General features: G+C 34.3%; 1 long non-coding RNA gene across 1 annotated transcript; it reads left to right on the top strand.

The window, feature by feature from the left end:
* LOC113706418 (uncharacterized) lies at positions 1 to 2842 on the top strand. The gene is made up of 2 exons (XR_003452011.2): positions 1 to 192; positions 2582 to 2842. It is a non-coding gene; the product is annotated as an uncharacterized lncRNA (long non-coding RNA).
* The last annotated feature ends 3706 nt before the right edge of the window (positions 2843 to 6548 follow it).

Raw genomic sequence — 6548 nt, 5'->3', positions numbered from 1 at the left:
CTCTCAGAAAATCTCTCTCTCTCTCTCTCTCTCTTTCCCACACACGCACACACTGAAGAGGAAACGAAGATGACAAGGGGAAAACAAAAGATTGAAGCACAGAAAAGGAAAGCAGAGAGGAATCAGAAGCCAAAAGGGTCTCAGCTCGAGGCCCGTGCTGTTGCCCTCAAAGTCGTCTGCCCCATCTGTAAAGTAATTCTTTTACTCCATCCTCTTTTATCTTTATTTTTCTTGATGGTGATCATTTATCTATTTAGATTGCTTTAGATTCTTAGTACAATAACTGATTAGTTGATCTCCCGAATCATTTTTGGCTGATTGGTCATTTGGGCTTTTCGATTTTCTTTAGGTTGATTTTATACCGTAGTGAAGTACCTAGTGATTTGTTTGGAAACTTTGATTTTCTGTTTTTGGATATATCATGTACTTTGTGCGTTGAATTGGTTGCAAATGGGTTTATTTCTTTATTGGTTGTTTTTGAATGAGAATCATGGAGAAACCTGACCTTTGTGTAGAAATGATATATAGGAAGAGTTCAAAGAGAGACAAAAAGTAGAGGATCATGTTTGACTTTTTATTTAAAAAAAGTATTTATGTTAGATCAATTTGATTATTTACATTTTTTTTGAAATAAGGTTGCCTTCATTGAACAAGTTGAAGGGATTTTTTAAAAATGTGCTTTGCATCCTTTAGTCAAGTTTTTGAAGCATAGACATTCATTTGAAGCTTATTTCCTCAGTTTGAGTGGTAACTAATTAAGGCTTAGTTCATGTTTCAATTATTTATAGGTCTCCACCAGTTAATTTTCTTTAGAACTAGCTTTTTTCTTCTAATGTGTAACAACCCTGCATAGTACTTGGTAATTAAGTTGGTGCTGCTGGCAGAAGCTTTCGTGTATTTACAGGCATGCTCCTTTCATCCATTTGAAAAAGTTGCATATGTGGCTGGAATTCCTCAAGTAATATCTGATGGTGTTTGCAAGGGCACCGTACTTGTTGTTTGGACATCGTTTATTGCGCTTTTAATGGATTCAAGGCACAAGAAAATGAGCCTTGGTTTCTTAGTACAACCTCTGGAAAAAGCTTCTTTTTTTGTCAAAAATCCTAGATCAAGTATGCTTCAGCATCAAAATCCTTTATAATAAGTCTTTGAATTTTTTGGTGTCAGTAATGCGGATAAGGAAACTCTGGAATAGTTCTTGTTCACATTGAATATATAAAGATTTTGGCTTTTGTGAAGGGAAAGGAAAATGGAAATTCTATATGTTCTTCTAGATTGAGGTTTAAAATCCAATAGTATTATGTTATACTTGAAAATTCATGTACTTGAAAGGTAAATATTTTTTAGATTGAAGCATCACTCCTTAGTTATGTTTGTCAAAACCAAATACATTTTCATTGCTTGGGACTTCATTTTCTTTCCATTGCTAGCCACATTTGGTGTTTGAGAGCATAAGACTTATCGTTTATTGTTCTTACACTTATGTGAATTGTAAATTGAGGTTGTTTCTTCCATTCAATTACTCATGTTCCTGTTCTTGTGACCATACTGTTTAAACAATTTACTACTTTTGGTTGAATGTATTAGTCCCTTGTGGTTGATTATGCCTTTTGTGTGGAGTTTGGAATCTTATGTCGAGTTACCATTTAAGATGGTTGCGATGAAATGTGATTTTTAAGAATTTAGATATACTATAAATACTTTGTGAGAGTTTTACTGCGGTTCGGGTTGCGAATTTAATTTTTCGACATTGTATTTCTCATTTGATAAACTTTTGACTGAGCGAAGTTTTGGCATTGAGCAATCATTTGAGATTTAGAAACATCTTACAGTTAGCTTTTGAGTGATCAGGTGCTTTGATGCCTGATTTTCTGCTGCTGTTGACCATATTGTGAGCTGAGAGAACAAAGATTTTTCCAGTAGCAATTTGGGGTTAGACAAGTTTCTGAAAGAATTGGGTTCTATAAAGCATACATAGGTGGTTTGCTGATTGTGCTTGTAGCCCCCGGCTTACATAGAGAGAACACAAGAACCAACTCTTCTATTTTCAGCAGAAATAGATTAGAATATTTATGCCATAGAAGATTGAGAACAGCCAGTTTAGAAACAATTAGTTGGTGGCAAATAGCGAAAACCTATGTAATAGAAGTAGCACATAGAGTAGTAGGTTTAGGGTAATAGAGTAATTGTCCATAACTCCTTCCCATCTTGTTATTTCACCCAAAAGAAGTGAAAGAGAAAAAAATCAAAGAAGTTAAAAGAGCAGTATAACTTTGCCAGAATGTTTGGAACTAGTTCAGCTTCTGCTGTTCTCAAGATATTTATCTCCTGTTTCTTTTTCTTATCCTTCTACACACACACACGCATCATACATTAACAAAAGGTGTGCCAATTGCCAATTTCTCATCCTCATCATACCTCATACCGGAATTTTGTAACTTGTGCTAGACCTGTTGGGAATGAACAAGTAGATTTTGTCATTGCTTGTATAATTTGGTTTGCTTTCATGGAATGAAGTCACTTATTCTGCAGTTATTTCCTGAAACATAGTATACTTATTTGGAGATTCACTGGTTTCCAGGTGCAGCTAGCAAATGAAAATCAGCTTAATGATCATTATGGCTCTAAGCATCCAAAAGAAAAACCTCCAAGCAACTCAGGATAGCAGTCCACTTTTTGGAAATGATGCCTTCTGGTTTTTGTCAAAGTTTAAGCATGTAACTTTGTTCTGTTACCCGAATCATGTTAATAAAGTGAATGCATTTTGGTCTGTAAGATAGAACTGTTGATCTTGTGTACGCTAGAATCTGGAAACAAATCCAACCCCTCTTTATCCTTGTTATGCCCCCTTCCTCCCCTTTTCTCTCTCTTGCTTCCCATGCCTATGAAAGAAATTACGAGGACCCCTCCTTGAGTAGCGTTGGTTGTGATGACTCCATCGCCCCTTAAGGCGAATCAGAGGGTTTGGCGGGGCGCCTGCCAACTCTCGTCGGGTCTCATTCACTAGCATTCTTGAAAATGATAATTCATACCTCTGAATTGATATAGAAGGTTCTCAAATCAACCATAATTTAACTTCATTTACAAACCAAAAATGAAACGTAGCTTTACATTGCCAAATATCCCATATACATTCAATCCATAAAAGTACAAGTACAAGGAACTTATACACACTAGATCACGCTTACTTGCTCCCGTCTCCACTCCTGTAAGGAAAACAAACTAATGGAATTAACTAAAAAGCCAGTGAGGTTCCAAAACAAATAGTCAAATAAGTAAAACACAGAAATATCACATTTAACACTTTTCACAGTAATAAACAGTCATTCAAGAAACAATAATTCAATCATTGGAAGAATACGTGCTCGCTTGGAGCCATTCATTCATTCATTCGCCAACCATTTTTCTTATCTCTCCGACATTAGAAAACATTTGCAAGTGAAAACTGCTTCAGTGTTCATGTCATTCATTCATTGATTTCATTACATTGAATTCACTGGCCAGTTCTCCACCAGATTTCGTGGTAATACTAGAGTATACCAAACATTGTCCTAGGGTCACCAGTCGTCTGATCGAGTCCGCTTCTGGCTCGAGTCGACTGGCAATGAAGGGTAAAGGTCTTGTTCAGCCAAAAGGCTTACATTCATGCACAAGTAACATTCAATCGTTGAAAATTCACTTTTGCTTGAATCGAATGCGATAAAGTACACACTTGCCCATTTAAAATCTATTTATTAATCATTGGAAAGTATTTAACATTCAGACAACATTTCACATAGTCATTTAAAACACACACATACAAGGAACACTCACCAAGCAATCGTAATCCTTTACTTTAACTCTGGTTCGTCTTCTTGAACTCTCTCGAGTCCTGTGATCATATATTGTATTAAAAGGCTAGCAATACAAAGCCAAATTACTTGAAGAAATTGAGTTTTCAAACTTTCATTTAGAAAATGCAATAATTTACAAGTTTCATGCCCATGTAACTTATAAAAACATATAACATTTCTTGTTCAAATTGAGAAGAGAACCTCATGTGCACACTAAATCAATATTTCAAGAGTCATTTGGAGCACATGAGCATCGATTATAGTCAAACGTTTGAGGAAATTAGGTCAAGACTTTCAAAGTGAAAAGTTGGCAATTGGTCGACCTAAAATGATTAGAAGAAACTCATTTCCTTTCATTTAAACCTCTTTTCTTGGTTCAAAACTAGCACACATGCAAGAAATAGATTGTAACAAGTGTTTTAAGTAAAATCATATGCGAAATACGTGTTCTCTTTCCTTTTGTTTTTGGGAAGAAAATGGGTAAAATATTTTAAGTTTAAAACCTAACATATGCAATTAAACATCATGTTTAAAATGGTCATCACATTCATTATGCAAAGTGTATGGATTTTGACAAAATTTCAGTTCATATACCACCACTAGAGTGGACTCAAGCATCCCTAAGCAATCTAAGTCCAAACCATTCGAAAATCACATTCCCACTTTCACTTTCACTCACTTATACTTCAAGAAAATAAACGGACAGCATTTCCCCTGTTTTTCTTCAATTTTCCTCCAATTTCTAAGGTTAAGCTCCATAGAAAAACAACCCAAATCAAGTCCACAAGTTATAAGGAAAAAGGGGTTCTTATACTAGGCCACCAAACCAACTAATTTAAGCTCATCTCTAACATATAAACATCACATATCAAGGCTGGAAAATTCTCTACTAATGCTGGAACTTTAGAACTAAAGCTGGAAATTCCTATTTGGAAGCTTAAAAGTCACAATAAAGCTACAAATCTTCATACAAGTCCATAACAAAGTTAGATACCATCATACCATAGCTGAAAATAGGAAACAAGGCTGAAATTAAAACCCTAGGCTGGAAATTTCACTAATCTTCACAAATCTAGGTTATCTTTCATAAAACTTCCAATTTCAAGTCATCTTCCCAATAAATTGCAAGATAAGAAAGAGAAAGAAAGTTTTCCAACTTAATACTTTCAAACCTCCAAGAGAAAGTGAAAAACCAAGGCTTTCCTCTCCAAGCAACTCCACTACAAGCTTTCTTAGCTCCTTGTTGCAACTTTGTTCGGAGTAAACTAGTGATTCTTGTTGATTTCTCACTCAAGCAAGACAAAATCAAGATGAAACTTGAAACTCTCCTCTCTCTTTTTTCTCTCTTTTGGTTGGCCAACAAGGAAGAAATATGAAGGGAAGTTTTGTGATAGGAAAGATAAAGATGGAAGGAAAGCTTTGGTCAAAGAAAGCCTTGATTGCCAACACTTGGCAATCAACCAATTTTCGTTTTTTTTTTTTCCTTTTCTCCCTTTTCTTGGTCAATAATTTCGGCCAACTCTAGGATAAAATTAGGGAAAGAAAAATGAAAGGAAAATAAGAAGATTAGGGAAGGAAAGTCTTGGTCAAGCGTCATCTTGGACCAATAACAAACGGCGCGAGTCAGTTCAAGCCTATTTCCTTGCCTCTCTTGTACTTTTGTTTTAACTTATGATTCACTAATGTACTCTTAGTAGTTTTAATCACATACTTCCTCCTACTTAATACCCACTCTTATCCACCAAATTTAGTACACACACCTTACCAATTGATCACACTATCACAATACACCAAAATCCTAACTTACACTAACTATAAAAGTAAAAGTAAAACTCCAACTCTATTATTTGTTATACCTACTAAGGCAAGCAATTTAGTGTTAAGGAAATTATAAATTAACTTATTCAAAAATAAAGGAAATTATAAGAAAATATAAATGAATTTGCAAGCCCTCACACTGGTAGCTTTAGGGAGCTTTAAAACTGCAGGGACTAGCTACGGATCGTGAACTGAATTTAATTAGAATGCTCTGATTTTATATTTAAACTAGTATTTTGACCCGTGCTATGCACGGGATTATATTTTAAATCAAAATAATATTGTATATATTTATATATTGTGGTACAGAATAATATATATATATATATATATATAGACTAAAAATTTTAATGAAGTGTATGCTTAACATGTTGAAAAATTTTTAATTTATAATGATTTACATGATAGAGGAATTGTTAATGCATTTAAGGAGAGAGTTAGGTTGGGTGGTAAGGTGAGAAGAGTTTTCTAAAAAAAAATTAATTTATCAGTATCTGACAAATGTTATACCCATATATCAAAACTTATAATATAAAAAAAATAAATTATAACCAATTCATTTTCTTCCATTTTTAGAAAAAAAATCTTTCTCCTATCTAGTACCGCTAAAATTGTTGACTGCATTTAGATTAGAGTTTTTCATAAACTTTAACGTATATTAAAAAAAAACTCTATAACTCTATAATATATGTTTTTAGAGTTCTCAAAACTATTAAAAATCACCATCATTTCCCTCTTCTCTTATCCGCCAGCTAGTCATCATATGCCTCCTACGACTTTCGTATTTTCTATCATGATACCACTCTCTCTATTATTATTAGTATTTTTTGGTCATCTCTGCCATATGGCTGCAATGCCCTTTCTTCTTCTCTCCCTTCTCCGTCCATCCTTGTAACC

The sequence above is a fragment of the Coffea arabica genome, chromosome 8c (genome assembly GCF_036785885.1).
Source record: "Coffea arabica cultivar ET-39 chromosome 8c, Coffea Arabica ET-39 HiFi, whole genome shotgun sequence".
Classification (NCBI taxonomy): domain Eukaryota; kingdom Viridiplantae; phylum Streptophyta; class Magnoliopsida; order Gentianales; family Rubiaceae; genus Coffea; species Coffea arabica.
The sequence above is the reverse complement of the archived record's forward strand: the minus strand, read 5'-3'. Positions and strand labels throughout refer to the sequence as shown.